This window comes from Tenrec ecaudatus, chromosome 3 (assembly GCF_050624435.1).
Source record: "Tenrec ecaudatus isolate mTenEca1 chromosome 3, mTenEca1.hap1, whole genome shotgun sequence".
Classification (NCBI taxonomy): Eukaryota; Metazoa; Chordata; class Mammalia; order Afrosoricida; family Tenrecidae; genus Tenrec; species Tenrec ecaudatus.
Genome location: NC_134532.1, coordinates 86,772,268 through 86,783,851, shown reverse-complemented (window position 1 = coordinate 86,783,851; position 11,584 = coordinate 86,772,268). Strand labels below are relative to the sequence as shown.

Here is an 11,584-nt window from a genome sequence, read left to right as displayed (position 1 = left end):
GAGAGATTCATCTTAATCTTGTTTAATATCAGAATTATTGACTAGTAAATTTTTCGCATAGACCCTAAGAGGAATCAATTTATTATATAAAGCTGTAACAAGAAGAGCCCTATTCTGGTATATGTATGAATATACACATGCTTGTATGTGTATGCAAATATGTTTATGTATATCTGTGTGGTAATTCTCAAGGAAAACATAGACTATACCCTTCACATGACTGACAGGAGACATAAAAGTAAAGATAATATTTATGCTATGAAATTTTCGTGTCTCTGAAAAACAATATAAATATTTATTTAATTTACTACCTTATGTCCTAAGAATAACATCTGTAGGCAGTTAAACATCTTGAAGTTAAATTCCTCTGACTTAAGCGTAAATTATTAGCCCTACACATGAAGATATTCAGGAAAATCTCTGGGCAAATCTAATAATTTAAAAAATGACAGAACTTTGACTTTATTGCACAAAGATTCTTCTCCCTGCTTATAAATGAACAATCAAAAAAGCTTTCCTAAAAGTAATCTAGTTTGCTTCATTTGTTTATACTTCACACAATTTACACGATTTTATTTACCTACATATATGTTTATCATAAGGAGGATTTGGAACACTTGATGATTTATATCAAAGATTGCAGTCTTCAGTGCAGATTGCATTCAAAGTCAATAAAACCAAAATCCTCACAACTGGGACAATAGGAAACAAACAACGATAAATGGAGAAAAAATTGAAACAGTCAAGGATTTTGTCTTGAGTCCACAATCAATGCCCAAAAAAACATCAGTTAAGAGATCAAAAGATGTGTTTCATTGGTTAATCTGCTGCATATAACATCTTTAACGTGCTGAAAAGTGAGGATGTTCCTTTGGGAACAAAAATGCTCCTGATTCTAGCCATATTTTTTTCAGCTACCTTCTACACACATGAAAGTTGGACATTGACCAAGGAAGACCAAAGAAGAATCAATGTATTTGAATTGTGGTGCTGGAAAAGAATATCGAAAGTACCACGGAGTGCTAAAAGAACAAAACCACATGTCTTGGAAGAAGTACGGAGAGAGTATTCCTTAGCGGCAAGGATGGAAAGATTTTGTCTTACATTCTTAGGACATCTTGTGAAGGCAGATTAGTTGCGAGAGAAGGACATTGAAAAATTTTTGGGTGGGGAGGGGTGCAGAGAAAGGATGGCCCTCGACATGATGGATTGACTGTGACAGCAACAGTGGGCGCAAGCATAGAAACAATTGTAAGCATGGCACAGGACCGGGCAGTGCTTCTGTCTGTCATACATAGAGTGACTATGAATCAGAACCATTGATGGAATTCAGCCTGTTGGCATGGGTTCAGCAGAATTGATATCTAATTTTTTGTCGAGTTCTCCAAACTGGTTGCTGAAATGGCACTTATAATCAGGGTTCTCTCTAAGGGGGGCAATTGCTCATCTGTGCAAGAGCATATTCTGAGCACCTGGATCGTTAATTCCGTAAACAAACATAAGAAAGAGTGTTAAGCAGCCAGATGGCAACATGCTCTCATTCGTTTCTGCCCTGTGTTATGTCCAACTTCCCAAATTATCAGTGAATTACACAATTACCGAAAGTGTTCAAAAAGCTAAAAATATTGGCCAAGCAATTGCTGTAAATTATTCAAAAGCAGAAAGGGAATTTTCAAAAATGAAATGAATATGTTCAGAGACGAGCAGTCACCTATTTCTAATATATAAACACAACCACCATTGTCTAATTGACCTCCCGCTAAAGCATTGGTTCTCAACCTGTGGGTCGCGACCCCTTTGGTGCTCAAATGACATTTCAGAGAGGTTACTTACCTAAGACCATCAGAAAACACATATTTCAACAATAGATAATTACATGTTGTTTTGTGATTAATCACTATATGCTTAATTGTGTTCAATTTGTAACAATGAAAATATGTACTGTATATCCGATATTTACATTACAATTCATAATAGCAATATTACAGTTATCAACTAGGAATGAAAAAATTTGATGGCTGGTGGTCACCACAACATGAGGAACTGCATTAAAGGGTGGCAGCATGAGGAAGCTTGAGGACCACTGCTCTAAAATTGGGATCCTACTCCTTCAGTGAAAAGATGGTTGAGGATGAGCATCTCAGCGGAAGATGCTCAGATAAAAGTTAAGAATATTGCATGTGACATCAATCAAGAAACAATCTGGAAATATCTAAAATAATAGTTTCATTTTTTCAGGTTTGTTATAATATATTTTCATAAATATCTCAGAACCATTTCTTATAACATAATCTAGTTCTGTGTACCTCTCTTATTTTTCTTATTTAAGTATTAACTATATGAAATAATAAATTACATATATATTATTTAAAATGGTCATTAGGGAAGCTAACTAGGTGTTAAATTATTTTAATCCCACACTGGTTGGAAGCAAAATGACGGTACCTAACAACAACTACAACAATATATGTTAATATTTAGCGGGGAGCTGATAGCACCATGGTTTCACGTTTGCTTGGAACAACAAAGACAGCAACTCAAAGCCACTAGCTACTCTTCAGGAGAAAGATGAGGCTTTCAGTTCTGTTACAGTCTCGGAGGCAGCTCTTCCCTGTATTGTAGGGCCACTATGCATCAGAACTGACTCGATCACGGTGAGATTTTTGCTTTGGTATTTTTATCTTAAAGCCTTCCCAATTTTGAGAAGAAATGGCTTTATACTTCCCAAGTAATTACAAGCCCCTGTTAATTTTTTAGGGTGATTCACACAGAAAGAACTTATCTTGTGTTAGCTTAGGAGTATTTAATTTTAAAATATGTACTAAAAAGAAATACAAGAGTCTGTATTTAGTCTTCTTCTTCCCCTGTTCTGTACCTACTACTTTCTAAATCTCTTTGGATCAGCTTTCAAACCAGAAATCCTAGTACATATTTAAATCATGGCTTTCTAACATTTATTTGATTCTCTTCCTTTCCTCTTTATAAACCCATTTTCATAACTTTCTATAAGACAACCATTTCAAAATTATAATTGCTGTATTTTTTATGTTTTATGGATATTTTTGGAATTAGAAACAAAGAATTGTAAATAAAGGAGGAAATTGTTAAATGTTTATCTATTGGGGCAAGAGAATGATGTCAGAAGAGTGTAGGGCAAACTAAGCAGATGAACGCAGACAAGAAACTGTAGAATTAGGACATCAATGGGCGGAAAGCTCATTCCAGGACAAAAAGTTCTGTAAGTCAAGGAGGCAAACATTTCTTCCCTTTGACATTGTGCTTTTTGGATTAGAATTAGAGAGGCATGTGTTTTAAGTAATAATGGCAAAGATGAGTAGAGAAAATGTAACAAATCTTCACGAACTTGTAATATGTTGGAAGCGGTACTTACGTGGGATTGCAGGAATAGAGACTCATCTCGAGAACCAAAGAAGCTATTCCTAAACCCTTTGTTTTTACACCAAACTCCATGAGAACTGTTTAACTGTGATTCTAAGTGGAGAACTTCACACATAGCCTATATCTTGCAGCTAATACTAAAGAACGGTACATATTTAATTGGACATTTTGTAATCCAAACCAGTTCACTTCTTTTTTTTTTTCAAGTGAACCTAAGACTTTATTTTTTAAGAACAAGGGTGAGGGGGGAGGGGAGAACCAAAGAACTGTGTGGGTATTCATATTCATTGCAAAAAAAGAAAAAGAATTATGGAAATTTCCAAAACAGCAAGAGAGTAAGCAGAACCGCCCATGACGTCTCTAACTAAACAGATTCCGCTGCGGCCTGGGCTTGACTTCTATGTGCGGAGCTCCTGCAAGAACCCGGGGGAGTCGCTGTCTCACTTTTCCGATGACGTCACAGCTGCCGAGCCGGAGCGCAGACTCCCTGGAGCAGGCCAGCGCTCCCAGCCTCGGGCCACCGGCCAGGGCACAGCTCACCGAACTTTGCCAACACACCACCCGAGAGGACCCCACCTTAAGAGTTAAACACACCCAGTGAAATGCAGTGGGGAAAATGACTCATTTCCTTTTTCTGTCTGAAAAAGAAAAAGTGAGAGTACCCAGCAGATGTAAAAATGCTACTGGATGTCTGGTGAAGAAGTGATTTTGTACCGCCCCTCCTGTCACAGGGCCTGTTCAGTCATGCCAACCATTGCTATTTGGGGGGGGTGGGGGGGGGCGCTGGGCATATGGACAGTGGTGTGGAGGATCTGGTGCTGAGGGTCAGGGGAAGGCAGGCCCGAGGGAAGAAGCCAGCTCTGCTCCCCAAGGCCAAGTGCCTCCTGGCAATGATTTTTTAAAAAGGAATTAAAGTGAATTTGTGTGCTAATGAAAAGTCAGCAACTGACACGTCAGAGACAAGCCCTGAGGTCTCTAAAGCAAGATTTGTGTCCCCAGGGTGGGTGGACAGAGCGGAAGAAGCTGGTGGACACTCAGGCGAGTTCCACCCCGTCCAGGTCAGAACAGTCTAGAAAATAAGGCAACCCGTGGCTTCTCAGTTTGAGACCCCCACCAGAAGGACACACGAAGGCAGGGAAAGGAGCCGGCCTATGTTGGACCCCCGGAAGGTATTCAGACCAGGCAACCACCCCAGTTAGAAGGGGTGAGCCCGGGTCTCAGGGGGCAGGAGGCCCTGGGCTGGCGCTTGCCAGAACGTCTTTGCGTGTCCTGTGCATCTCTAAGCAGCAAAGTCTGGGCTGAGAAGTTAGTGACTTTTGATGACGGGTTCCTGGAGAGAAAAGACCACCAAGGCTGAGCCTCCACCACAATGGGGATGGGCGAGGGCCGGAGGGGACGTCCTGCGGTGCACGGCTCCCTCGACGTCCAACTGAGTTCTACAAACGCGTGTAGGTGCCCAGCAGAGCCTTGCAGTTTGGACAGTAGTGGTCCACGTCCTGCAGGGCAGAAGGGGATGAAGCAGCAGCCCAGCAGGCACAGGCACCCGCAGGAGAGCCAGGTGAGGGCGCTGGCGTTATAGGACAGCCTTGTCACGATCATCTTGTTGCAGGAAAGGCAGCACATCTGGACCTGGCGGTCGAAAAACGAGACAGGCTGCTGCACATACACGGTCTGCACGGCAATGGCATTGGTGTTGGGGACGGGCACCGGCTGTGTAGTACGCGGGAGGGTTCATGCCCTTCCCGTCGGGGCCTGTCACGAGCCCCGTGGTGGGCCCTGGCATGGGCATTGGAGGCGAAGGGTAGTGGCTGCTGACGGTCTCTTCGTAGGTCGGGGGTGCGCTGGGCATGGAGGAAGGGCCGGCAGCCGCCTGGTAGGGTCCTGGAACCGACATTTTCACTGCCGCCAGCGAGTCCAGCCCGGGAGGTCTGCGCAGCCCGCCCGCGGCCCGGGAGGCGGTGAGCGGGGCGGGGGCACGGGCCACCAGTTCACTTCTAAGCAAATAAGATGCTAGCATAAAAATAAGCATGATTTTGTTTCTATCTAGGAGTCTAAAAAGCAAGTGATTAGGAATTTCATATTTGCCTAAAAGATTTTCCAACATTCCTATGATCTATTTACAATGTGTTTCTATAATTTTAAACATTTCAGTATCGTGTAAATTATCCTTAGTAAAGTTGATTAATTTTTTAGAACTATTAAAATTATATATTTAATCTCTGCTTGCCAAAATTATAATTGATAACAAACAAATAGTATAACTTATTGTATTCCTGCATTTAATTATGATATTGGTGAAGACTATTGAAAAGATGCTTGACTTACAGAACTTAAGCATATGTGTCTTGGGAGAAGGACAGACAGAATGCTCCTTAGAAGTAAGGATAGTGACAGTTCATTTTGAACACTTTATAAGGAGAGACAAGTCCTTAGAAAAGGATCCTAGATAAAATACAAGGGCAACACCAACAGGCAGACCCTCCACAAAGAGAAATGACACAATTGCTGCAACAAAGTGCTACACTCTATTTGCCATTGTGAGGATGGCATCAGCATCCGCCTTAGAAACGTTTTGTTCACTTGTACTTTTGTTCACTATGAAGTAAAACTGCTTTGCTGGCACCTAACAACAGTGCACATTTCCATAAACAAATTCTTATTCTGTACAACATATCAGAAAATCAATTTTATAAGCTCTATCTTACTTCATATTACATACTGTCTTGGAAATTTATTTTCACCCTTTCACATTGTTTTAGCTCATTGCATAAAAGTAAAAGAAAAAAGATGATAAGTATGGTTCTTGAAATCATAATTAATAATTGAGATTGCTTGAAAAGACTTTAAATTGTGAGTGGGAAGGCACAATATTAAAAATGCTATTTTAAAGGTAATATCTAAAATTTTAACTGATACCAACTAATTCTTAGTTTTCCAGAATAGGATTAAAGCAGTGAACATTTTAATTCTAATATTTAGTGCATATTCTTCAAAGGAGGTGATGGGTATAAGTATTTCCCTTAAAACGAAATAGAACATTATTTTTAGCTGTCTGAAATGCTGCTTGTCCCTTTTCACAAAGCAACACATATAATCAGCTTCAGAACTTAATAATATTGTTCAAGTGAGTAGGAATATAGGAGGCAGGAGGAAAGAAAGCCAAATGAATGTAATAGCACAATTCACCTTTGCATTTGGACAGGTATTTATTATTTCCCAGGATTCCATAGTTTGGCAATTAATTTTTTGAATTATTTTTTTTAAAATCTTTATTAAACCAAAATGAAAGGCTCTATTAAAAGGGATTACCAAAAATAATTTTGGAGGATGACTGTAGCATATTATATTGGGACTGTAAAGATCTAACTTTTATTGGGAATGGATACATTTTCCCGTACCCACATAATAAGTTAGCATAATTTTTCTCGATCATTTCACTGAATTTAGGATAGTTCACAGAGGTGCCGCTATCTAATATGAAATTGTGTGTATTTTCAGACTTCCACTATAGTGTATGGACTTGTCATCTTAAATATACACAGTATTTTTGAAACACACATAAAATAAGAAAAAATGTAAGGTAATAATATATTATGAATATATTTATATAACACAAACTAGTTGGTCTGTCATAATAAGATCTTACCTAACCTTTAAGTTCTAGTTGAAAATAATGTAGATATTTTTATTGTTAAACATTAAATAGACCTAAAATGGTATCGTAATTTCTCCAGATCTAAAGAAAATTATTTAGTTTTGAGAAGTGCTTATAACTGAAAAACAGAAAAATTCCATGATAACCCAGCAACAGAAAAAATGAATATTTTTATTTCATCAATATTCATTTTATTTAATTATTAAGTATATTATATGAATATGATTAACATTTATTTTTATTTTGTTTCTTCCAATATGTTGTTTTTGCAATGCAAGTTGTTATGTGTTAATAGTTTATTCTCATATAAAAATTAGTAGTACAGTGTCTTTACATATATATTTTCCACATTTTTATTAGAAATTCACTAACTGGTATTTAGTTGTTAAGTCATCCCCTGTGTGGATTGTGACAATAGCCTTGAGAAGAATGAGAATTCTAGAATACTTCTTTCTGCTCATCAAGAAAATGTATATGGAACAAGGAAATAATCCATGATTTAAAATCAGGAAAAGTGTATTAAAGTGATTTATCCTTTCACCATACTTATTCAATCTGTATGCAAAAAACCAATAAAGTTGGATTATATGAAGAACTGAGCCTCAGAATTAGAGGAAGGATTATTAAATACCTGTGATATATAGATGATAACCTGGCTTGCTGAAAGTGAGGAGGATTCAAGTCAATGACATAGATCAATAATTGTGGCCTTTAGTAGGGATTGCATCTCAATGGAAAGAAAACCAAAATCCTCACAAATGGAAAAGTGAGTAACATTTGTCAAGAATTGACTTTTGCTTGGATTCAAAATTAATGCTCATGAAAGCAGAAGTTGAGAGATCAAAGGATGCATTGCATTGGAGAAATCTGCTGCATAGCGTTCTTTAAAACCTTCCAATGCAATAGTGTTACTTTGAGGACTAAGGCGATCCTGACACCAGCCATGGTCATTTCAGTCCCCTCATATGCATGTGAAAGTTGTACACTGAATAAGGAAGACTAAGGAAGAATCAGTGCCTTTGCCTTACATAATTTTCACATGTTACCAGAATTAACCAGTCCCTGGAGAAGGACATGATACTTTGTAAAGTCTATGGACACTGAAACAGAGGAAGGTCATTAATGAACTAGGTGGACACAGTGGTTGCAACAATGAGCTTAAGCATAGGGACAGTTGTGAGGATGTCACAGGGTCCAGCAGTGTTTCTGTTGTGCATTGGGTCCCTATGGGCTAGAACTAACTCAACTGAACCTAACAACAACACGAACAGCTCCTATCAATATGTTTTGTCCGTTACATGGCAGAGAAGGGTGGAGCTTTCTGCTTTCATACAGATTGATAGTCTTAGAAACCCACAATGGCTGTTCTATGTGCGTCAGAATGAACTTGATGTCAGTGAGTCTGAATGGCACCCTAGAGTGCCAGAACAGCACACTTTCCTTGAAAGAAACACAGCCAGAACGCTCCTTAAAAGCTAGGATGAGGGAACTTCACAGATAATTTGGACATGCTATCATGATTGATCTGTCCACGAAAAAGAAAATTCTGTTTGATGAAGTAGAACAGCCAAAAAGTTATTCCTGAATAAAACTGCCCGGGAGATGCTGAGACTAAAGTTTTGTGGAAATAAAACACTTTCATTTTTCTCCAGTGGAGTTGGTGGTGTTTATGAACTGAAAACCTTGGGTTCAGCGGCTTACAAAGATTAAAAGGAAGCAGCAGAACCTGCTGATATTTAACTCCATTGTACTGTGGAGTCAGAAACGACCCAATGAGGACTTACAACAGTAACTCGATCTGGTAGGGGCAGCAGACACACTTATCCTTGTTTCCTGATGGTGGCCACTCTCCCCAAAGGGTACTTTATGTGTCATGGGGTGCCAGGGGGTGTTGATAGTTTTGAGATCAGGATTAGATTTATCAGCATTTTATGGAAAGTCAACCTCACTAGGAGTTCAGAAAGGGAATACAGCCGATGTCCACAAATGAAGAAACAATTGCTTACGTAGAGTAATTGGTGGAAGAGTCACATACAACTGTTGTTGTGATAGTTACCCAAACTGGAAACTCACATGGTTGTGCATCTTGATTTTGGAAAATTTCAGTACACTGTGTCCCAAAAATGAGTTGTAAAAATTAAAGTGGCGTAAAGAACTGGTAAGTCTTTTAAGCAAAGTTAGAGCTAACGAAGAGCATTCGAAGAAGTGGATCATAACAGGGAAGAGTCTTGGGGTTTAGCAATCTGCTTCCTAATGTAGTTCAATCACAACTGGACTCGAAGGGGATCTGCTGGGCTAATTAAACTCAAGCCAGAGTGGTCTGCTCTGAGATTATGACAACGGTTCTTTGGAATTCTAAAGGAACAACAGTGACATATTGTGTTTGAAGGATAGAGAAACACCATATGTGCTTATTAGAAATAGTGTTTTGCTTGATTTTAATGAAATCATATTGGGAACAAAAAGGGCATAAGGTAAAACTATGATCCCCCACTCCATAACAAGTATGCACCTATTCATTCTCCCAAGGTAGCAAGTTCGACTGTATCATAAATCTTAACCCATAGACCTTACAGACCTAATTTTTGACTTTTGGAATTCTTTATATCACCCCATATTCAAAGAATATTTAAAAGGAATTGGATTTGGATCCCCAAAATTGTCAAAACTGCCATTTTGATATGGTGTAATGGCAAAAATTATATGAGAAAGATAAGAGCATTGAAAAGACTGTCTTCCTGAGATAAAGTTTATTGTGCCAACCTGGCTGACAAACATATGTGGGATTAATTGAAGGGCAGAGGGGTAAATGGCTCTGTGAGCCTCGCCTTTCTAGTTCTCAGGCCTCTTACTTTTTGATGGTTGGAATGACATGCAGATAGATACCTTAGCCAGTTCTCTGCTTCAGCTGCCAGGCTCACTTCCTGTGAGACATACCTGAGGAGAAGCCACATGGACCTACCCTGATGCAGCCCTGGGTGCTTGAGCAACCGTGTAGAGACCCCAGCCAAGACTCAGATGTTTACATAGTCACTCACTTGGCTTTCCTCCTGCAGCCAACATCATTGCATGTGTTTTGTGAGATGGAGAAGGACATTGTGGATTGGTGTCAGACATATGGGCTAATTATGTTGGACTTGTGGACTTAGGCAGCACTGGGTTGGGAATTTTTCTTGATGTGCACTTACACTTTTGCGGGGATTTAGACCAGCTATCCCGCATCAAGCTGGGTTCGAACTGAGGCGTGGGGATGAAAGGAAAAGAAAGAGCTATGTACAAAGCATGGGATCTCGGGAGGACTCCAATCTGATGGATCGAAGTCTCCAGTGTATTTGAAGCTTGGTATATATACTCTTCTTATACAAGGGAATTGGTTACAAAACAAACATCAAAGAACTTAAACATTCCAAAACTCTTATCTATGCAAATGTTACTTAACTAGTCACAATTTCTTAACTTTAGAATAATAAAAGCATTAGGTTAAAAGACAATCACAGGGATATGCAGGATTCAAGAGAGTCTCAAAGAGATCATAAAAAACTGAGTTATCTCTCAATGTTTTTAGCAGCAAAGTCACAAATGACACTCATTTTGCAATGCTTTTGTCTGCAGAGACACAGAGGCTCAGGGAACTAGTTACCCATTAGTAAACACCTTGTTCAGCTCTATGCTTCCTACACACTTTATGCAAAACTCTCTCTTATACATATGAATTTCTGTGGATTTATTTTCCTAGTTTACCTAGACTAACACACTTCCATTGTACAGACTTTTGTATACACTCAATGTAAACACAAAGTGTATGAACTGGGTGGAATGTATGAAGAGAAAGAACAGTTTCACATTTTCATTTGTTTCTTATGAGATTTTTAAAGACTGTAGCAATACTTTTGAATTACTGTTGTGTTGCATAAGGAAGAACAAACAGCATGAAGAAAAAGTGGCATTAGAATTTATTTTATACAAATACTTTTGGACATTGAAATCATCAAGGAAATATATGTATATGCCTATATACATACATGTGCATACATATATCAATAAAAACCTTTTCTCTTGATTAAGCCCCACTAGACACCCCAGGCCCTTCTCTCCATTGATTTTAGTTCATGTTGTTCCCTTGTCTCTGGTTTGGTTCCCCTCTCCCACCTTTCTTTCTCCCGCCTGCCCTTCTCCCATATACCTCAGGAAACATTGGTCCCATTCTTTTCATCCCTAAATTGTTTATCACGCCTATCTTATCTAGATAGACTTGCAGATACATTAATAAGTGCAAGAATCAGGCAAAGCCAAACAAAACAACAAAGAAAATCAAGAGAGGAATTACTAAATCAGAATGAAGGCTGAACATAATGGTGGGACAGAGGAGAGTAAAAGGAAATAGAGGAAAGAACCAGGAGGCAAAGGACATTTATAGAGTTCTAAATATAGATAGATAGATATAGAGTGAGAGAGGAGAATAGAACTATGTACTCAAATCTATATGTTAAGAATTAAGGCTGCAGATGGACATTGGGCTTTACTTAAGTA

General features: G+C 38.8%; 1 pseudogene; it reads right to left on the bottom strand.

Moving 5' to 3' along the window:
• Positions 1 to 4,835: 4,835 nt before the first annotated feature.
• Positions 4,836 to 5,316, bottom strand: LOC142443460 (lipopolysaccharide-induced tumor necrosis factor-alpha factor homolog pseudogene; annotated as a pseudogene).
• Between the last annotated feature and the right edge of the window lie 6,268 nt (positions 5,317 to 11,584).